Raw genomic sequence first — 24,259 nt, forward strand, 5'->3', positions numbered from 1 at the left:
GACACAACACTCAAGCCACAAGCAGTCATGCAAAACGAGCCTTCCTAATTGTGCATGGTCTAATATGTAACTAATGGTCCCATCACAAACACCAGAAGCCAAATTGATCCCAGCTCACATGATAGATAAAATTAATTGAATTAGTCTGAGTCGTATATTAAATAGGGATGGACATAAATTATTCATATAGGGATTTAACTAAAGTGACCAAGTTTAATAGGGACAAGCATGTGACCTCACCATACAGGCATACCAATGTCATGTAAACATATGTATGCACACACCGGCACAAATCAATATAATATGCCCATTGTATCACCAAAGTATATATACATATATGTATCCCTCTAATTGCAAAAAAGGACAGGTAGGAAGGTTCAGAAAGAGATGAAGAACCAAGAAGAGCATTACGAGCAAAAAATCTATTCAAGATGGAACGTACACAGACCATTTATCAATCACAGGGGGAATAAAAGTATATATAATATCCCACACAAGAAATATATAGTATAAAATTATACATATTACAATTATATAACACAAAGTCTGTCTGTCCAATTCATTCTTCAGATGTCACTCAACATTGAATATCATGTATTCATCTCGATGTAACATGACCAATAGAGAAGAAGAAGGTCATATATCTGGAAATAAAGTTCGATCCTCCAAAATTGGGAATATCCATAATCACTAAAGAATAACAAAACACAATTAAGAACAAAGGTAACATAAGTTCCAGAGATGAGGAAGCGGAACAGATGGATGAAGAGCAATTCACAAGGAACAAAAAAAATAAATATATTACTAAATCTATTATAGGAAAGCTGTAAAACTGAGTTTTCCATTGAGACCCAAAGGGGTCATTGTCCCCAGCCAAAAAATCCACCTATATTCGAGTCGGGAAAGCCTCTTTTTTAGGTCACCACCCCTTATCCCCCCATGTACATGGTCAATGCCCCTCACCCTCAATAAGTCAGGATCGCAACCATGTTTGATTCTGAAATAGCGAGGGATTGTCTTTAATGATGGAATATCCACTGCATTCAAAGCAGCCCTGATGTCCCTAACGTGATCCCTTGTACGAACCCGTAACTCACAAGATGTGAGACCCACATAAATAAGGCCACACGGGCAAGTGGCATAGTAAATGACAAAGTCACTAGTGCAGGAGATGTATTCCTTAATTTTGAATGACCGCTTGCCGTTTGAGGAACAAAAAGAGGAAGTTCTCTCAATATTGCGGCAAGCCAGGCAAGAGTCACACGGGTAGCATCCCTGCCGTGGATTGCCAGACAAAAAAAAGGGGATGGCTGAGCGACATAGTGACTTTCAACCAACATGTATTTCATGTTATTACTTCATCTTGCTGTTAATAAAGGTTTAGCGGGGAGCCACATACCCAGAGTTGGGTCAGTTTTTAACACCAACCAATGTTTGTTCAAAATTTGTCTGATAGTGTTCCATCTGTTGTTGTAGGTAGATATAAATCTAACACTCTGGGATTCATCTGATCTCCTCCCCAAGGCGGACAAGAGGTGGCCACGGTCGGACGCCCTAGCACGTTGATAACCCTTTTTGATGCAACGTTTACTATATCCACGGTTACGGAACCTATCCCGCAGGTCAGCAGCTTGCAATTCAAATCGTTCATCCTTAGAACACAAACATCTTACACGCAAGAACTGACCTAATGGGATGGCCCGCACCGTGGAAGGAGTGTGGGCCAAGGAGGCATGTAGCAATGAGTTCACTGAAGTATCCTTTCTAAAAATATCAGTCTGAACGGACCCATCTAGCGACACAGCAATCTGGATATCCAAAAATTCCATGAAACGACTGTGGAATTGTAAGTAAGGTTGATGTTATAGGGATTACAGTTCAATTGACCCATAAAGACATATAATTCCTCCACAGTGCCCTGCCAAATGATAAACATGTCATTAATATAGCGGTACCAGCAAACGGCTTGAGAAGCGGCCTGTGCGCCACCCCCAAAAACCTCCCTCTAGCAATGACCAAAGAAGAGGTTAGCGTAGGATGGCGCACAGGCCGCGCCCATTGCGGTACCGTGTGTCTGCAAGTAATAACGGTCTTTAAATGTGAAAAAATTATGGGTTAAAATATATTTCAATAATTCCAAAATCAAAGATTGTAATAAAGGATCCAGATTGCTGTAACCTAGATAGAACTTCACCGCCCTCAGCCTACACTCATGCATAATACAGGTGTACAAGGATTCAATGTCCGCCGTGACCAACATCATGCCCGCCTCAAGGGAGAGACCATCAAGCTTCCACAGGATGTCAGTTGTGTCTCTGATGTAGGAGGGCAGTGCGCTAACCAAAGATTGAAGGTAATATTCAATGAATTTACACACAGGACTGCATAGCCCTCCCACAACAGAGACAATTGGATAACCCGGTGGAATTCGAGGGTCCTTGTGGACCTTTGGCAGCATTTAAAAAGTGGAGAGAACAGGATGTTGGACGAATAGACCCTCGAATAGACCCTTTTTTAGTGATAATCCCCTGGGAGAGTGCTCTATCCAAAATGAGCAAAATTTATTTTTGATAGCTCATGAGGGGATTAAAAGAGATAGGCATATATGCATCGTTATCCTTTAGTTGTCTAAAAACCTCACGTTCTTACTTCTTGATAGGCCAAAACATTGTTTTATCCACTGTTCCCCTTCCTGCATTCGTACTGTATCAATACTGCAAACTCCCTGCGTGGAGTATTGACTGTACACTACTTTGCATAAAGTGCCGTTAACTCTTGCTCTGCCTCCTGCTCATCACTGTATCCCACGTTCCTGCTAGCATCTAACAAAAGTATGCTGCTGCCTGCCGCAATAGCGGACTGCGGTGGTTTCACTACAAGAAAGAGCCTAAAAGAGCTATGGTTTATGGAGGGTATCTCAATAACTAATAATGCCTTTTTTCATTTTTCCTGAATCCTGGCTATGTATTTATAGGCTGCAGAGTAAGCCCGCTGGTTGGTCAGAAGCAGTGGAGACGGAGTCAACCTTCTCCTTCAGCATGTACTGTCTTCCGGCCAGAAGCCCTGTTTTCGTGCGCTCCACTCCTTTTATATCCACCCCACCCCCTATAGTCAGATGCAAAAGTCTGTATTGGTCAGAAAGTCCTACAAGAAGCCCTTCCCCTGGCAACACTGGTGACAGCCCCGATAGTTCCAGCCTGGGCACGCAAGAAGCTGCCCTAGTCCATCCTTCTACATTCCCCCACTCCTTTCGCTCGCCATTCCAGGGGCGACGTTTCTCGGGAACCGCATGTGCGTTTCTCACTCTTCTGAAATTTCCGTTGCTAAACAAATTGGTCTTGTTCGTAATGATTGGGGAGTTTGCCAGCTGTTGTACATTCGGAGTGCCGTAGATTGGAAGGAGTAGTGGAGTTCTCAGGAACGGTAGAGTCAAGCGGCACTGCAGGAGGCCTAGAAGTGTCTGTACTTTCTGAGATGTCTTCATCGGGAGCCTTGGGCACCTGTTCTGTACTTTCATCACCTTTTTCTTCTTTTATGGTGGACTAGCTTGACAGTCTCTGGTACCTCTTCCACTTGTACAGGATCTTTGGACAAGTTTTTCCAGTTAATTTAGAGCTTTGATACCACAAATATACCATGGACAAGAAAGGCACTGATCCTGGAAAAAAAAAGAAATTTGCTTATATCTTATATAACTCATTTAACTATTTTTTGGTGTTTGCCTGTCCGATGTCCTTGTTTTTATAACTTCTAGAACCCTTTTATCAATGGAAACATGAAAACTTTTACAGCAGTGTGAACAGAAAAGTACACTGCAGTAAAGTAAAACATGCGAGAGGCCATCTGAGGACATAAGCACTGTGCAGGAACCACACAGAGTCCTGCCATTCAAACCTTGAACATCTTTGCTTTCAAAGTGAATTTTCAAAGCCTTGAAATAAGACTGTATAAAACTAATAATTATACACCAAGGTAGAATCAAATTTAATTTAGCATTGAAATGGACAATTCAAATGAACAATGATTCATGATTTTGAAACCACTTTTCACAATAAAAGGACCACTTCTCAAGTTTCAGTGTTTGATGTTTAATATTCACCTTGTATACACTTTATGAGTACATGTATTTTTACTGGCATAATGCAGATATATTTTAATATAGATATTTTTGATTGCAATGGTTGTATAAGGAGTTATTTTTTTCAGGATGGGTTGTATTGCGTTCTATTTTTCTAAAGCTCAATTTTGGAGTACATTTAAAAACTTTTAGAATTTTAGAATTTTTGGGCGGAGTGTAAGTGTAAAAACACAGAAATTAAGCATCTTTGCTTTTTTTCTTGTCTTTCGTACATTGATCATGCAATATAAGTTAAATAGGCACATAATTCTAAGCACCCATTGATGCCTCTGCAACGTGATTGTCAGGTGCCAATCGATTGCTTTGACAGCCGGGCGTGCTTGTCATTACACAGCTCCATTGAATCCCAGCCTGTGGCTCTTTTAAATTTATATAGGCATACTGTGGTATTGCTGTATATAGCTATCAGATGATCACAGATTCAAGAATAACTAATACAGAAGAAAGTAAAGAAGGAGGTTTTTAAAAATATGAAAAAGTTAAAAACACATTAAAATCTGAGTTCTCTACCAACTCTTTTCCCCATTAAAAAATATTTTAAAAAATATACATTTTTGGTATTGTAAGTAGAAAAAGACCTCTACACTCCAAAATTGATTTTTTTTTTTTACATAAATGCAAAAAAGGCAGTAGGAAGTGATCAAGATGGCAATTTATTCCAAAATGGCATCAATAAAAATGTTTCTCACTCTACAAAAAATAAGCTCTTACTCAACTTTATTGACTGAAAAATGGAAACATTATGAGTATCAGAAAGAGGGAAGTCAATAATTTTTTTTGCAACAAATTTCCAATTCTTTTCACCACTGCAAAAACGGAGAAGTTAGTTTTACATCTACCGTATATACTCGTGTATAAGCCAAGATTTTGAGCACATTTTTTTGTGCTGAAAATTCCCCCTTCGGCTTATACATGAGTCATTGTGCAGAAAGAGGGGGAGTGGCGGAGCAGCGGCAGGAGCTGGCGGCTGTGACACAGTGACAGCTGCAGCCGCTGGCTAACAGAAGATATCATACTCATCCTCCTCGTGTCGTTGCTGCATCTCCATCCCTGCATCTCGGTCCAGGCGATGGCAGCTCTTCTTGTGTTCAGCGGTCACGTGGTACTGTTCTTTACGGTAATGAATATGCACACATCTCCACTCCCATAGGCATGGAGCGCATATTCATTACCTTAATGAGCGGAACCACGTGACCACTGAGCACGGGAAGAGCTGCCGGCACCGGGATAACTGAGATACAGTGACAGCGCGAGGAGAGTGAGTAGGATGGGAGGGAGCCAAGCCATGCGGGCAAGCCTGGGGGAGCCATATGGGTCAGGGAGAGTCAAGCGAGACCGGGGAGCCATGCAGGACCATGCATACAACAGGGGGAGCCACACATAGCAACATAGCAGGACAGAACTGGGGAGCCACACACAGCAGGACAGGATGGGGGAGCTACACAATGCAGGACAGGACGGGGGAGCTACACAATGCAGGACAGGACAGAGGAGCCACACATACCAGCACAAAATGGAGGAGCCACATAAAAGGACAGGACAGGGGGAGCGACGCATAGCAGGACAGAGATAAGGGGACAATGCATACTTGGATTGTACTCGAGTCAATAAGCTTACCCAGTTTTCCTGGCAAAATTAGGTGCCTCGGCTTATACTCGGGTCGGCTTATACTCGAGTATATACAGTAAGTAACTGAACTGACAAAGAGATTCATTATACCAAGTAACTTTTTACCCCACAATGTCCACTGTAAACAAAATTCCCCAAATTCAAACTTAGAATTGTGTTTTTTTCTAATTACACCTCACTTGGAAGTTTTACTCCCATTTTACAGTACACTATGTGGTAGAATGAATGATATAATTCAAAACTACAACTTGTCTTGCAAGAAACAAGCCCTCTTATGACTACAACCACTTTTTTTCTATGTTGCACCCGTGTCTATGGGAGTAATGTGCCTAAAAAAATGTTATGGTCTGTACCCATGTTTTTGGGAGTAGTGTGCCAACAACTATTTTTTATACTCTGCACCAGTGTCTGTGCGAGTAACCATTTTTTTCTACTCTCTTGAAGTATCTGTTCGAATAGTGTGCGTAAACCCAGTTGTTCTACTCTGCACCCGTGTATGTGGCAGTAGTGTGCCTGAAACCAATTTTATAAAGCTCTGCACCTGTGTGTGTGGGAGTAATTGGCGTAAAAACTAATTGTACTTGTTGAGTCAGTGGGTGCCCTGGTTTGCTAGCTGAAAATGCATAGACCAGGGATCATCCCACCGAACGCCCGCTCTCCTTTCACTGTGGGCTTAGTACTACTCAGACAACACAGGATGAGGATAGAACAGTATGGCAACACTTTATTGTACCACAAAACAGGCAATTAACACATAGAACAGTCCCAACAATTACTCAAGACGGTGCAAATTACCAAGACTCACTCTTCCGCTGACTCGCCGGGATAAGAGTAGTATTGAGTTCAGAGATTTCAGGGCCGACTACCCCACCTGTGGCATGCACACAGAGAGGAGGCAATAGCAAGCTTAAAAAGATGATAGTCCATTGAGGTACAAGGCCAGTTGACCGGAATGTCACAATCTGTCTTCTCTGAACATCTCCATGGAGACAGGCGATCAGCAGGTCCCATTCCTGGCTCCCACAGATGTATCCATGGGGCTCAGGTGACCGATAGGTCCAAATCCTTACTACTCCAAATTTATCTATGGATTTGCGATGGTCAATGAAGCAGATCTGTATTCTTCCAGTCGGGGCTAGGGTCTCCTAAGCTGGCATCCTTTAGAATGACAAATCTGTGTCCCTCGTGGTCTCTGGTTCTTTGTATGTCTGGATTTATTGGCTCTCCAGATGTCCCTCTCTATATATCTTGGGTTATCTCCCTTTTAGAGTTAACAAATGTCTTTCAATCCAGCATTCCCAGGTAAAGGTGAAGAATGGTGAGGAGACCAATTCGCATTGTTTGATTATATAATCTATATGCATAGTTTTCCTCATCTGTTTTGCAAATCAACAAACTAGCTGGCCTGGACAATGTGTAATCAGCATATTAACAAACATCAATGACCCTTCAAGAAAGAAGAGGCAACATTTCAGACTCTCGACCAACTGAACAAAAAAACGCATAAATTCAAAAGTCAGCATATAGATAACAGTTTTTTTCTCCTGGCTTGCTGAAAATACACATCTGGTCATTTATGAAAAAATGCTGTGTCGACACTGTACTACTCTGCACCTGTGTCTGTGGGAGTAGTGTGAGTAAAAGCAAATTGTTCTACTCTGCAGCCATATCTGTGGGTGTAGTGTGCATAAAAATAAATTGTTCTACTCGGCACCCGTGTTTGTGGGAGTAGTGTGCGTAAAAACAAACTGTTCTACACTACACCCATGTCTGTGGGAGTAGTTTGCATAAAAACAATTTTTTATAGTCTGCACCCGTGTCTGTGGAATAGTGTGCCTGAAATCATTTTTTTATACTCTGCACCTGTGTTTGTGGGATTAATGGGCATAAAAACAAATTCTACTACTCTGCACCTGGGTCTGTGGGAGTAATATGCGTAAAAGCAAATTGTTCTACTCTGCACCCATGTTTGTGGGAGTAGTGTGTCTCAAACCAATTTTTTATACTCTGCACATGTGTTTGTAGGAGTAATGGCCTTAAAAACAAATTCTTCTGCTGTGCACCCGTGTCTGTGGGGATATTGTGTGTAAAAAGAAATTGTTCTACTCGGCACTCATGGATGTGGGAGTAGTGTGCATAAAAATAACTTGTTCTACAATGCACCTACGTCTGTGGGAGTAGTGTGCATTAAAACAAATTGTTCTACTCTGCACCTGTGTCTGTGCGAGTAGTGTGTACCTAAAAACCAGTTCCAAAAATTAGGAGAGCATCAAATATGCAATGTGGTCAAGGCCGTGGTGGTGCTAGCGTAGCTGCTGCTGATGGTGTAGCTGCTGCTGCAGCAAAAGGTCATAGTAGTTCTGTGTTTGCTACATGCCCAAATTAAACATCTTCCTCTGGTGCACTCAGGTGACACAACTTTCTGCGTCATTTTGTAGTGCCAACTACAGCTACATGAATAGTGAGGCCTGAACATGTTGAGACAGTTTTAGATTGAATGGCTGAGAGTGCCTCCAGTTCCTTCCTATGATCTTCCACCTGGTCCCGTGCAGAATGTGCAGAGTTAGCACCTGAGGACAAAGATAATCCAGCTTCCACCTCACCCCCTTGCAAATAAACAAAGCACCATGAGCCCCAAATCATGCAGCAGTATCTTATGCTTTTTGATGACTCCGCTGGCCGGGGTTCTGTGGCTCATCTATCTGACCCTGCCACAGAAAGATAGAGAAAGAGTGCACTGACTCACAACTACTCGTTAGGTTGAAGGATGAGTATGTGGTAGGGATAATGTACACGGTCAGTGGACAACTGCAGCACATCTCAGACAGTGAGGGAACACAGTTACTAACTGCAGCATCTTTCTGCAGTGTGCAGACCGGCAAGGAGGACACAGGTGAGGAGCTGGTGGAAGATGATGCGGTCCTAGGGAAATCCTTGACCCAACATGGAGTGAAGGCCATACTGCAGTATAACTTTTGTCTTCCCGCTTACTGCCTCATATATGATGATATATGATGTACCAACAATGTGGAACTTCACTTGCGCATGCTGGACAGACTGCAAGCAGCAGTGGGCAATACAGTAGCTTAGTTTCAGCTGCAGCACGCATAGGCGAGTCACTCTGCAGAACAGTACTTTACCACCATTGAGTTGGCCTCCATGCAGGATGTATACGACCAGCTCTGATGATGCCATCATGAGCATTGCTATATTACTTATATGCCTGCTGTACAAAACAAATCAGGTAATGATGGATGAGAAGGTTGCATAGGAGGAAGAGGAGCAGAAGGAGCAAGGCCAATTTTCACTGTTATATGGCCTGTTATCTACACATGGCTTGGAGAGTAGGTTACTGTCCCACCAGCGGCCAGGTACCCAACTACGCAGCCAGGGGACAGTTTTGGAGGATGCTTATAAGGAGGAGGCAGAGTAGCAGTCAGCAGCTCATGGGCTGACTACCACATGTAAGCAAATAGAAATAGAAGACTCCCGGCACAGGAATCCTTTATCAGTAAAAATTTTTTCTTTATTTAAACATCTTCAGCGATAAAAAAACAGCATCATGGGGACCCCCATAGGCCTGACGCGTTTCGGACCCAGTAAAAACAGTTCCTTCCTCAAAGGCAAACAAACATAGACTGAACAGTTCCTTATATCTATCGCAACAACAGATGTAATTAATTAGAAAGGACTGCCCGCTTGGCGCTGTGTCCTCCGGGTGAGGGGTTCAGCAAACTCTCAGGAAGATGGAGAACACCCTTCCAGGACTCCCTTCAGTGTGTACCTTTCCTGGCTATCTCCCTGTGCTGATTTCCTCCCTCCTGTCCAGCACCTTCACAAGCAGTGTCCCAAGCCAGCAAACTCGGATCTTGTCAGGAATAACCTCTAGGTCCCTGGATCATACATGTCTGCCCTTTCAGCGAATAATTGTGGATTTGGCTGCAGCATTTGCAATGTTCGTAGCCTCTGATTGTTCTAGCTGAATCCATTGTTCACTCCACTAGTTTTAGGGCCAGTCCCTATACTGCGACCTGATCCCTCCACCCGATGTTAGCCAGCATGGAACGAGCCCCACGGACAGTATGGTCGCTGCCCGTGCCTTTAGGATCCCTTCTCTCTTCAGGGAGCTTCCTTCTGTCTCTTTCCTTCCAAGCAGCTCCTCCTAACCGGGAGCTGCTTCACACATGTCCTTCCACTTACTCCCCTCAGGGTAGACTCCTGACTAAACTCTCTTCTCCCACTCTCATCCCACTAGCTCCACCCATCTCTCAACACCCTTTAACACCCAGACAGGATTGAGATCATCCTCCCGTAGGGTACATCCAGATGCCCTGCTGTTATAGGGTGTGTGTTGGGTGCAGGTGTTAGAATCCTGTTAGGTGCCTCCACCTTACCTGGGGAGTGGGACACCACACCTCTGGGAGAGGTGCAGTATCTCTGTGGTGACTGGACTCCCCTGGGGCGCCACACTACCTCCTCAATTAACCCCATATTGACCAGAGGGAAATTAGTCCTTCATACACATGAAATTACAATGTCATGAAAATACATCAGATAATAAGCATATAAATATTTAGCACATGCGTACGTTGTATGAAGATATTTCATATGAATAAGATTAGTTAAAAACCTGTTCTCGCAAATTAGCATAGCTGAGCTTATATTCAAACAAAAATCAAGAAAAACAAACCCACATGTTGATGAAAAAAAACAAAAACAGTGATTTTTTTTACACCGACTGATAATGATACACAAGACATTCATCATATGCCCAAAAAACAGTAAGATGTTGGCTGAACACTGCAATGATACGGCAGAGCGATCTAATACAAATATAGAAGATCATTTTTATAATTAAGACCTTCTGGAGAACGTGCGTTCAAAGCCAATATCCAATATGCCTCCCGACGGTGGAGTGCACGTTCCCAGTCACCTCCTCTGATTGATTTAGTTTTTCTCTCAATTCCTTTAACCTTTAAACTCCGTAAATTGCCTTTGTGCATTTCCAAAAAATGTTTGGACAACCCTGAAATATTTTTATGGCTTGCAGCAGTTCTAGGATTTGCGGCAGTAATATGCTCACTTATCGTTTTTTTAAGACTCCTTGTAGTGCAGCCTATATAATATGTGTTGCATGCCACACACGTTGCCATATAGACAGCGTGCGTGGTATTGCAGTTAATATAGGTTTTATTCTTATATTCTTTTAAAGTGATATTGTTAACATATTTATCCGTCCTGTCTATATACTGACACAATCCACAGGTTCCCTCACCACACTTATCACACCCAGTATATGTTAACCAGGTAGGTTTATGAGAACTGGAAGTATATAGCGATGGAGACAGATAATGCCCCAGATTTTTTGCTTTTCTTGGGACACACCTATATCCTGCTGAAAGAATTTTAGATAAAACGGGATCTTGATATAACATTGGCAAATGCTTGTGTATTAACTTAACAATATCCTTATAGTTTGAACTATATGAGGTTGAGAAAGTAGAGACATTTATTTTGCTTTTATTACCGTTACTATTGCCACTGGTTTCAGACAACAGAGAATTTCTAGATCTCACGTCAGCTTTTTTAACAGCTCTATTTATCATCCACTTTTTGTAACTTTTTTTGCAGAGTCTGTTTTTAATTACTTCGCTTTCCAGACTGTATAATGAAGCATCAGAACATGCTCTCTTGGCATGTATAAACTCATCTAACGGGAGATTTTGTATGACATGTGGCACATGACAACTATCTGCATGCAAAATCGCATTGCCACTTGTTGCCTTTCTGAACAGGGATGTATGGATAACTCCCAAGAAGCTCAAGAAGCTATCATCCATAAGTGTAATATCAAGATATGTAGCAACAGTGCCACGTACCTGATGCATGAACTTTATATTCCTGCTGTTATTATTGATATAATCAACAAAGTCAGGAATAGAGGCTGGGGAAGACTCACCGATGGAATCGCACCATATAAGGATAACATTGTCAATAAATCTCCCCCAACATAAAACGCTGTCAATGAAAGGGTTACACACTGTGTGGATGTATTTTTTTTCCCAAAAGAACATACATAAATTTGCCAATGAGGGTGAAAATTTTTCCCCATTGGACATCCCCGTATTTGAAGGTAAAACTGTTTGTCAAATCTGAAAAAATTGGTAACTAAAAGATGTTCCAATGTTATGATGATGACATTTTTAATGTGCATTTTAGTTTCTGTCAAAATGTTTGAAACAGCCTCTACCGCCACATTATGTGGCATGCAAGAATATAACGCAACAAAATCGCATGTGATCCACACATAGTCCGACTCCCAAGACTTATTACTCATAGTATGCAGCAGTTGTTTGGTGTCTCTAATATGTCCTATTGTTTGCAAACCCAACGGCTGCAACTTTTTCTCCATTCAAATAATCTCACATTACCTCCTCGGATTCCTGCCACAATTGGTCTGAAAGGAGGAGGAAATGTTGCTTTGCCTGGCAACTGGGAGATGCAGTGTCCCATTTCTTATGGGCAAAAAAGCAAATGGGAAGCACAGCATCTTGTGTTCCCACATCGCTTATCATTCACCGCTTCCAGACATGAGGCATTATAGTTCTGACCCCAGTGCAGACAAACTGGTGAAGCTGTGAGATTGATCGATTTCCAAAGGCATCTCCTCATCTTCTCCCCTTAAGTTTTGTATCTCTCCATGCTCCCTAGATGTATAGGGAGATACTTGTCAGGCTTTGGTAGAGGGCGGGGAAAAGCTTAGTGTCATTCAGAGTCAAATTTTCATGGCTGAAATCATACAGCTAGTCAGGGCCGGCATCAGCACCTGAGCAAGTGCCAGGGCCCTGAGCAGGCAGCAGGGCGCAAAAGCCATCAGGGGCACCAGCTCACTGTGGGGGTCAATGTCTGTGCCAGTGCTGATGCCAGCAAGTGGACCACTTACTCAGGGCCTCAGCCATTTCGATACTCACCTTTCCCTGTTCCACCGCTGTGGTGTCTTCCACGTTCTCTGACTGTGACATTCAGGTCAGAGAGTGCAATGATGTCACTAGTGTGTACCCTCTGCCTGAACAGTCACAGTGCAGAAAACCGGAAGACTCCGATGCTAAGGAGTCTGGAGCATAGCAGCGTCCAGCGAGGAGAGGTGAGTATTTAATTTTTTCATTTTTTGTACAGTTTGGAAAACCTTTAGGGGGCATATACATATGGAGCAGTATGTGGGGTCCATTATATATGGAGCATCTTATGGGGCGAATTACATATGGAGCATTATATGAGGCCCATTACATATGGAGCATCTTATGGGAATAATTATTATGGAGCATCTTATGGGGCCAATTATATATAGAGAGCATCTTAAGGGGCCAATTATATATGCAGTATTATATGGAGCCTATTCTGCTTGGAGCAATATATAGGGCCCATCATATACTGGAGCATTATATAGGACCCATCATATACTGAATGGAGCATTATATGGGGCCCATCATATACTGTAAAGAACATTATGTAGATCCATTATGTATGTTTCAATATAAGGTGCTCATTATACTGTATGGAGCATTATATGGGTCCATTATTCTGTATGGAGCATTATATGGGTCTATTTTTCTGTATGGAGCAATATATGGTGCTCATTATTCTGTATGTAGCACTATGTGGTGCCCATAATACTGTATGTAGCAATATATGGGGCTCATTATTCTGTGTGGAGCACTATGTGGTGCCCATAATACTGTATGGAGGACTATACTGTCTAGTGTCTGAGGTATTGATATCACTCATGTAATGTAATAAGTAAGTGAATTCTTTGGCATTGTGCTATACCTATATTTCTTATCTGTGCAACATGAATTGTGGTATGTGCTAAAGGGGCCCACTGATACTCTTTCGTCCGGGGCCCACGAAAACCTGGAGCTGGGCCTGCAGTTAGTGTCTGATAAATGCTGCCCATGGTTTGGGCAACATGTAACAGCTGACAGGTTCCCTTTAACTAATTTAATTTTTATTTCTTTTTAAGTTGCAAAAATAAATTCTTTAGCTGAATTCTCTTACAAATAAGTAGAAATATTCCCATTTTTATCTCACTCTTGCTGCCATCTTTTCCTATCAGTCACTATCTCTCACTTCCATCAAATTATTTGCGTTTTCATACTTCTAAAATTCAGAACTCACCATTTTACTGAGATGTTAAGCTTAGTTTTAATACATTCAAAAGAGAAATACATAAGGGAAATTACTCTGCTATCTAAAATATTAATGATAGCTTGGGTCTCTCTTTCTATGTCAGGTTTTGCACTATTAATAAATTTGGTACTTTGTAGAATATAAATATCTTTGGAAAAAATCTTGTATTCATCAGGTTCAATTTATTTCTGAAAATTTGTTTATGTCTTGTATGGAAGAATCTGTAAAAATATATATAGTATTTAATGTCACTTCTGCTTGTACTTTAATGTTAGGCTGGAGTCACACTATAGTCACATATAAAAAATTTGTTCCAATTCTCACTGCCGAGAGTCGCATGACTGTTCTCCGTATGATAATCGCTGTGTATAGCGTTTGCAATGCAATGATGCAATATTTTCTCAGTCATTTATCTGTATGACATCCCTATGGCCTTCCAATTCTCACTGATTTTCCCTATGTACCATCCCATTAAATAAACTGGCTCAAAAGTCTAAAATAAATAAAAACCTAATCAAAAAGGCCATACATTGGGTCCACAAGAAGTTTAGTCCACAAATCTTTCAAATAATGGTGTCTTGTTTGTTCTGGTTTGTGAAAAACATGTGTGACAGGCCAACGTTACTTTGGGTCTTGCCTCAACATTTTCAATAAACTGGTGTTGTGCGTACCAGTATCAATGAAGGGCTAGCTGGTGTGCAATGCGCAAATTTATTAAGAGGTGTATGCTACTTAATGAATTTTGGGCATTTTCTCAGTGGTGTGCACCTTCTTGTGTTTTGCCAGAAATGCTACTACAGTCAAGGACTCGAGTAGCTTTCCTGTAACACCAACACTTTTGCTGTATTTTATTTAGCCACGCTCCATCCTGGCTAACTCCACATCTCAAGCCATTTTTGCAGAGCTATTTTAAAACACCAAATGTCACAATTTTTCTTTTCCGTTTATTTATCTCCTTCTCCCCAAAGCCTGTTTTCACTTTCCTAACCAGGCCAATTTTTTCAATTATGACCACAGGCACTTTATGAGGTCATAACTCCAAAGCACTTCAATGGATCCCACTGATTCTGAGAATATTTTTCTATGACATATTGTGCTTTATGTAAGTGCTAAAATTTATTTTGTTTAACTTACTTTAACTAGCGAAAAAATCAGAAAATTGGTGAAAATGTAAAAAATTAAGCACTTTTTAAACTTTTAATTTTATGCCCCTAAATTAAAGAGCTATGCCACACAGAAAAGTTAATAAATAACATTTCCCACATGTCTACTTTGCATCAGTACAATTTTTGAAACATTTTTTTTGTTAGGAAGTTATAAAGGGTTAAAAGTTGGACAGCAATTTCTCATTTTTACAACACAATGTACAAAACCATTTTTTTAGGGACCACATCGCATTTGAAGTGAGTTTGAGGGGCCTATATGACAGAAAACACCCAAAAGTGACACCATTCTAAAAACTGCAGCCTTCAAGGCAACCACAATCAAAAAGTTAATTAACCCTTCAATTGCTTCACAGGAATTAATGGAATGTGAAAAAAATAAACATTTATCTTTTTTTCACAAAAATGTGAACTCAAAGTCTTTAACTCCATAAGAGTAAATGGAGAAGGTTGATCATACCATTTGTTGTGCAATTTCTTCTGAGAATGCTGATACCCCATATGTGAGAGCAAACAACTGTTTGGGCACACGGCAGGGCTCAGAAGGGAAGAAGCGCCATTAGATTTTTTGAATGTAAAATGTACTGGTATAATCAGTGGATGATATGTCGTGTTTGGAGAGCCCCTGTTGTGCCTAAACAGTGGAAACCCCCTACAAGTGACACTATTTTGGAAACTAGACTCCACAAGGAACTTATATAAATGTTTATTAAGAACCTTTAACCCCCAGGTGCTTCACAGAGGTTTATAACGTTAAGCCATAAAAATAAAAAAATCTAATCTTTCTCACAAAAGCTCTTTTTTAGCTCCAAATTTTGCAATTTTTTAAGGGTAACAGGAGAAATTGCACCACATACTTTGCAGTGAAATTTCTCCTGTGCATGCTGATCCCCATATGTGGGCAAAAAACACTGTTTGGTTGCACGGTAGGGCTCAGAAGGGAAGGAGCACCATTTGACTTTGTGAATGTAAAATTTGCTGGAATAATTAGTGGACACCATGTTGCGTTTGGAGAGCCCCTGATATGACTAAGCAGTAGAATCCCTCCCACAAGTGACACCATTTTGGAAACTAGACCCCTCAGGGAACTTATCTATATGTGTGTTGAGCACCTTGAAACCCCAGATGCTTCACAGAATTTTATAACGTTGAGCCATGAAAGTAAATGAAATCAAATTTTCCCACAAAAATGTTTTTAGCACCAGATTTTGCAGTTTCACAAGGGTAACAGGAGAAAATGGATCCAAAATTTGTTGTACAATTTCTCATGAGTTCACCAAAACCCCATTTCTGGTCAAAAACTACTTTTGAGGGACAATACAAAGCTCAGAAGGGAGGAGCACCATTTTACAGTGCAGAACAGCAGAACCCCCAAAAGTTACCACATTTTACAAAATACACCTCTCAATGAATTCATATAGGGGTGTAGTGATCATATTGACAACACAGCTGTGTCACAGGATGTTATACCATTTGGCAGTGAAGAAAAAATCATTTACATTTTAAGCACCAAGATTACCATATATACTCGTGTATGAAGGTACTGTCACACTTAGCGATGTACCAGCGATCCCGACCAGCGATATGATGCCGTCAGGATCGCTGGTACATCGCTAAGTGGTCGCGAGTGAGCTGCCATACAGGCAGATCTCACCAGCGACATCACTGGGGACAGGGGTCGCTACTTACCTGTCACACTAGGCGATCCTGCGTCCTCCCGCCCGCGTCCACGCTCGTCGCTCATCTCTCCACAGGAAGTGGTCCTGAACGTTCTCGCGCGAACAGCGATAACCAGCGGGGGAGCAGGTCGTAGGTAAGTATCAGACACAGCAATATCGCTAGCAATATCGCTATAACGTCACAAGTTATAGCGATATTGCTAGCGATATCACTTAGTGTGACAGTACCTTAAGCGCTCCCCTCGACTTATACATGAGTCATTGTCTAGAAAGCTGGCAGGGGAGGGGGAGCGGCGGAGTAGCGGCAGGAGCCAGCGGCTGTGGTTGTAACTGTGCTGCTGCTAAAGAGAAATAAATATTAATTTCTCTTATAGCAGTGACAGCTGCCGGCTTCCAGAATACTGATACTCGCCCTCCTTATGCTGTCGCTGTATTTACGTTGTTCCCGGCGCCGGCAGCTCTTCCTGTGCTGAATGATCACGTGGCACTGCTCATTAAGGTAATGAATATGCACGCCTCTCCACTCCCATAGGCATGGACCGGGGGGAGCCATGCATACAATGACAGGACCGGGGGAACCATGCATACAACGACAGACTGGGGGAGCCATGCATACAACTACAGACTGGGGGAGCCATGCATACAACTACAGGACTGGGGGAGCCATACATACAAGAATGGGATGGGGGAGCTACGTACAGCAGGACAGTGACAGGAGAAGCAACGCATACCAGGATGGGGATGAGGGGACAATGCATACCCGACTTATACTTGAGTCAATAAGCTTACCCAGTTTTCCTTGTCAAAATTAGGTGCCTCGGCTTATACTCGGGTCGGCTTATACTCGAGTATATACGGTCTGTTTTAGCTCCAAATTTTACATTTTCATACTGGGAAATGGGTAAAAATAGCACCAGAATTTGTCCCCCAATTTCTTCTGAATGTAGAAATACACAACATATGGCACAGTACTACTTAGCCACATTGTGAGAATCAGGAGGAACGGAGCACTATTTGCCTCCTGGAGTGTAGATTTTCGTAGAATAGTTTGCAGACTCCATATACAAAGCCTCTAAAGGCTAAAAAAAAGTAGCATCCTCATTCAAATGACCTCAGTCTGGAAATTATACCCCTTTGGGAATTTATCTACAGGTGTAGTGATGATTTTTATTCCATGGATGTTTTCCAGAAGCAAGCAGTTTTGGATGTTGCTGAGTGAAAATTTCAAACTGCCATTGTAGTGACCAGAAGGGGCGTAACTACTGCGGTCGTAGTGGTCGCAGTTGCAACGGGGCCCAGAGTGCTTAGGGGCCCGATCGTGAGTTTACATTTTGAAGGTGAGCTATGTAGTGGGCGTGTCAGGGGAGTGGCAGCCTCAGGGAGTTGCAGCCACTCATTGGCTGTGCAGCTCTGTGCTTTGATTGGCTGCCAGGCTGCAATTGGCCTGATGTGATGGCTGTTCTGTGCACACAGGAACTGTGATGAGGTCACAGGAGGGGAGGAGTCAGGGGTCACATGATCAGGAGCCTACGTGTATGCAGGACTCTGCTGTGGTGTTGTCATGGTGCTGGATGAGGGTAAGTTTATGTGTGGGGTCAGGAGAGGTTTACAGGGTGGATATAGCAGAACCGTGTGTGTACGAGGTGGTGTATGGAGCGGAGCCGTGTGTGTACAAGGTGTACAGAGCAGAGCCGCATGTGTACAAGGTGGACAGAGCAGAGCCGTGTGTGTACGAAGTGTATGGAGCACAGCTGTGTGTGTATGAGGTGAGTGGAGCCATGTGTGTACGAAGCAGAGCCACGTGTGTACCAGGTGTACGGAGAGAAGCAATGTGTGTATGAAGTGTATGGAGCAGAGCCGCATGTGTACGGAGTGGAGCCACATGTGTACGAGGTGTATGGAGCGGAGCCGCGTGTGTACGAGGTGTGCGGAGTGGAGATGTGCGTGTATGAGGTGTGCAGAACGGACATGTGAGTGTATTTTGGCATGGGGGGTCCATTTGAAAGTTCGCACCGGGGCCCTTAACTTTGTAGTTACGCCACTGGTAACCAGTATGTTGACGTGACCAGTATGTTGTAATGACCAGTACTAGAGATGAGCAAACTTGCTCTGAAAACGTTCGCCAATCTCAAATTTGGCACAAACGTAGCACATTCAGATTCATTCTTTTTCCCTAGCATTTTTCCTTATAGTCGGCAAAATTCAGTCACAGTTCATAGCTTTTCCACTAATGCTTTTGTTTTTACTTTGTTTTGGATAGTGGTGCTATATGATGAGCCAAGGGACTTTTCTATGAGGGGAAGGAGAGTGTCTCGGTCAGAAGAGTTGCAAAGTGTTTTTTTATTTTATTTTTTTTCTTTCATAACCTAATGTGTGTACATTCTGGTAGACAATCAGGGCGCAAAAAGCAGACATCTTGTTTTGCTGTCACCATTTCCTCAGTGTCACAGTGCAGAGAAGCTGCTCCTGCTAGTGCTGCTGCTAGTGAAAGTGAACTTGTTAGTTAGCTAGATTGGATTCTGTCCTGTGTGAAATCGATATTCCAGTATCTAATTAGATTGTGCTAAAACTGTGTTGCAGTATCAGAAGGCCCCATTTGCTAATCAAAATCATTTGGGTAAAAATTGTGTTGCAGTGAGGAATCAGAAGGCCACATTTTGTCTTAAAAATCATTAGGTCTAACATAGGGGTTCAGCCATAAAACTGTGCTGAAATGAGGAATAAGAAGACCACATTTCCCCTTACCGTAACAACTGTTATTAGTAATATAAGGGTTCAGCCAGGAGGCAGTATTTGCTAACCCAAATTGTTTGTGATAAAACTGTGTTGCAGTAAGAAATCAAAAGGCAAAAGTTCATCTTAAAAATCATTAAGCCTAATATAGGTGTTCAGCCAAGAGGCCATATTTGCCAATCCAAATAGTCTGGGATAAAACTGTATTGCAGTGAGGAATCAGAAGGCCACAATTACTAATTAAAATCATTTGGGATAATAGTCTGGCGCAGGCACTAGACCTCATTTCATAATCAAAATCATTTGGGGTAATACTGTGGTGCAAGCACAAGGCCTCCCTTCATAATATAAATCCTTTGTGCTAATAATGCATTTTAGGTACCAAGCATCATTTCATAATCCCACCAAGGACAACATCTGCAAGGAGTTTGTATGTTCTCGTGTTTGCGTGGGTTTCCTCCGGGTACTCCAATTTCCTCCCACATTTCAAAGACATACTGATAGGGATTCTAGATTGTGAGCCCCAATGGTGACAGTACCAATAATGTTTGTAAAGCGCTGTGGAATTAATGGTGCTATATAAATGAGTAAAATAAATAAATAAACTCCTTTTCTTTGGCAGCCGCACAGTGTTCAACATAGTAGATGAGGCTCAGAAAGAGCATGTGCACCAGTGGATGGCAAGCGCTGCATCAAGTGGTCTCTCCTCCTCTACCTCCACCTTAATATTCCATACAATATAAACCTCAGAGGTGGCGCGCCAATCACCCTTGTTTCCCCCACGTCAAAAAATTTTAAATGCCCAACTGATTGTGATGAAGCAGAGATGAACAATTCTGCAGAGCTCTTCACATTTTCTATTCCATGGGCATCAGAGGTCTGCTCCAAAGATTCACATACTCAAGAGGAAGAAAGCATCTGCACCTATGTCGGAAATGTTTTCATGTTGGATCTGGAACTGGAAGAAATGGGTTCCAAGCAGAATCCCGACCCTCATCAACAGACATTAACCCCCAGAGCATGAGCACTGAATTGTGTTGTCAAGGCAGGAAGAGGAGGAAGGTGACTCTTAGGCTATGTGCACACGCTGCAGTTTTCGCTGTGGTTCCGCTGCGGTTTTGGCCCTGCGGAACCGCAGCAGTTCCACAGACATGGTACAGTACCATGTAACCCTATGGGTTTTCAAAACCGCAGTGCTCACGCTGCGGTTTTTTCCACGCGGTTTTGCTGCGGTTTATAAACCGCAGCATGTCAATTGTTTCTGCGGATTCCACTGCGGTTTCACACCTTTAACATAGTAGAGGTGTGAAACCGCAGGGCAAAACCGCAGGTCACTTTACCTGCGGTTTTACCTGCTGTTCCGCAGGGAAAAACCCGCAGGTGATTCCGCAGTGTGTGCACATAGCCTCAGGGTGAGGACTTGGAGAACAGAGAGGATGACAATGAGGTTGTAGATCCCACTTGGTGTGAACCCAGAGACACACAGCTAAGTACCTCAGCAGAGAATGTGGAGGAGGTGTAGGACATGGGGGTAACATTGCAGATTGCCACACAGACAGACATGGTGTCATACAACCATGACAAGCACTGCATCCTCAGCCCCAACTGTGGCTTTGGCCAGCACCAGTCGTGAATGTGCAGTTCGCAGGGGCGGCAAGGGTTGCCTAGCCTGGGCTTGTTATGAGACCAGAAAATATGACCCATATCACTTTATCTGCCAAATTTGCAAAAAAATGACTCAGTAGAGGGAAAAATTGCAATTATTTGACTTACACATGCATGAATCGGCACATGCATGATCAACATGCCTTAATCTGGGAGTGTCACTGTGCTAATATGCAGACCTGCGGCCCTCGCCAACCAATTGATGCCACTTTTCATGGTGTCTGCCTCTAATTTTTTCTGTTTGGGAAGCTTTGTTTCACTCCTTAAGGTATTGCGTATACGTTACGTTTGGCCTCCTATTGAATCTAATGTTGTTTGGGTGAGTTCATTGAACCATTCGGCAAACATTTTCAGCGACCCAAACCTTGAATGGTTCACTCATCTGTAACTAGTACATTGTGCCCAGCTCATGCTTCTGGAGTCATGAACCCATAAATTAGGATGGCTCTCACTACAAAAGTGCCAAACACGTGGGCACTAAATGTGGCTTAGATACAATGTGGCTCAGAAGAGAAGGGGACATTTGGATTTGGGAGCGCAGAATTTGCTGAGTTTCTTTTGAGAGGCAAGAAGCCATTTTGCCTTTCCAGAGCCTTTGCATTACCAGTAATGTGGAAGCCCTGTATATTTCCATTAACAGATGTCGGACCTGAGTGGGGACTTGCTTTTTTTGGTGATTCAGTTGTAGCTTTTATTGGGAACATTTTACATAACATTTAGAATCACATTTATCCAGTACTCTACTAAGAGCACTTACTCCATCTAAATCTTCGAGTGACATGACAGATGAAAGTCATGAGTGATCTATTCACTATAATGCAGCAGCAGAGTTACTCTGGAGTCCCTCTGGCCTCTGTTCAGCTTTGTCCTTCTTTTCAGAAGTTCACAAAACTGTGGTTGACCGAGGATTTCTGCTCACCTGAAAAGATTGACACCGCTGGATCACAGGTCCTATGGCATCCACAGTGCCTCCATCTGCCTCATTATAGGAAATCTTTCTCGAGGGTTATACATGAATCCCGTATTTCAGAGATTTACATGGAAACCCCGGTGTAATTGTTCAGTGCAGAGCACAGGATAAATGTGAGCTGAGCCTTACTGCGATCTTTGGGAGGCAGAATGAATAAATCAACAGCAGGTGAAGAATTGGTTTTATTTAGTGATTAGATTACGTTATTCTTCAGGTCAAGGCGATTATAGTGATACCAGATTTATAACTGGTTTTTATGTTTGGCAGCTGTCGCACACTAAATGACGCTTTTATTTGCAAAAAAATAGTTTTGCAGCATCATATTTAGACAGCTATAATTTTTCATATTTCAGCTGACATAGTAATGTGACAGTTTAGTTTTTGCGGGACAAGTTTATGTTTTTATTGGTACCATTTTTGAGCATATGACATTTTTTGACAGCTTTCTATTCTGATTTCTGTGAGGTACAATAAACAAAAAACAGCAATTCAGGAAATTTTTTTTTATACCATTCCGTGAGCGGTAAAATCGATAAGGCAGATTTATTCTTCGGGTCAGTACAATTACAGAGCTACCCTATTTATTTTTTTATATTTTGGCGCTTTTATACAATAAAAACTATTTTATCTAAAAAATTAATAATTTTTGCATTGCTTTATTCTGAGAGCTATAAGGGCATGTGCACACGTAGTGTTTAGGTGCCGCGGATTTCTCCCCGCGGATTTTGTAAAATCCGCAGGTAAATTTCAGGTCAAAAGACCAGCAGTTTATCTGCGGATTAGGCTGCAGTTTTGCCCTGCGGTTTATCACCTCTACAATGGAGGAGACGGTAAACCGCAGCGGTATCCGCAGAAAAGAAGTGACATGTCCTTTCCTTCTGCGGATTTGAAACCGCAGCAAAACCGCGTGGAAAATTCCGCAGCATGTGCACTGCGGTTTCCATTTTACATAGAGTAAATTGGTACTGTACACCGCAGATTCTGCTGCGGACCCACAGGGCCAGAAACGCTGCGGATCCGCAGCAAAATCCGCAGCGTGTGCACACACCCTAACTTTTTTCTCCATTGATGCAGATTTGTGGTGGTCTGTTTATTGCAGGACAAGATGTTGTTTTTAGTGGTATAATTTTTAGTTATATTGATCTTTTTTATCGCGTTTTATTGCACTTTTTGTTTAGTGATATGATGATAAAGCATGGATTTTTGGCCATGTTTCATTTTTTTACGGTGTTCACTTAAGCGGTTAACTAGTGGGACGGTTTTATAGGGCAGGTCATTCCGGACGTGGCGACACCAAATATGTGTACTTTTTTATTTATTTTTACATTTAAAAAAATGTATCTATTGGAATATTTTCTGCTTTTTTTTCTTTATTTGAGGATTTATTGGAGTATTTTTTTTTTTCTTTATTTGAGGATATTTTTTAGATTTTTACACTTTTTAATAACTTTTTTTTTTTACATTGTCCTAGGATTGGACATCACTGTGTAGTGACAGATCGCTCATCTAATACTATGCAATGCTTCTGCATCGCAGCGCATCAAAGAAATATCTGACAGGCAGAGAAGGTGGTGTGTCAGCTTCTCTGCCTGTCAAGCCACCTTCCTTGCATGATCCTGAAGGGCCCAACAGCTATCTTACAGTCGGGGGGCTCCATGGAGACCATCAACACAACGTGATCACATCGTGTTGTGCCAATGGAAGCAGACATGGAGCTCACTCCCTCTGCGATGCTCCTAGATGTTGCGGTCTCTATTGACATCTGCATCAGAGGGTGTAAATGTCCATGATCGGTGCTAACACTGATCATGGGCACGGCTGCAGGGTTTCAGCTCTCAAATATAATATTGATGCCCTCATCAGTATTATATTGTTCAGCCATAGACTATTCCATAGCCAGGAGTACATTTTGTATATAACCCTCAAAAAACTTGTTAAAAATGTTTCAGTAATTTATTGCTCATTCTTAGGGTATTAAATCTTCTTGAGTACAGCTCATTGCTATATCAGCCTCAAAAATATTGTCTAAAATTTATTGGTATTATATTGCTCATACATAAGGTATTATAACTTATTGGGTAGATTTTGTTGCTAT

Source organism: Dendrobates tinctorius, unplaced genomic scaffold, assembly GCF_039654945.1.
Source record: "Dendrobates tinctorius isolate UK_male_01 unplaced genomic scaffold, ASM3965494v1 ptg000011l, whole genome shotgun sequence".
Classification (NCBI taxonomy): Eukaryota; Metazoa; Chordata; class Amphibia; order Anura; family Dendrobatidae; genus Dendrobates; species Dendrobates tinctorius.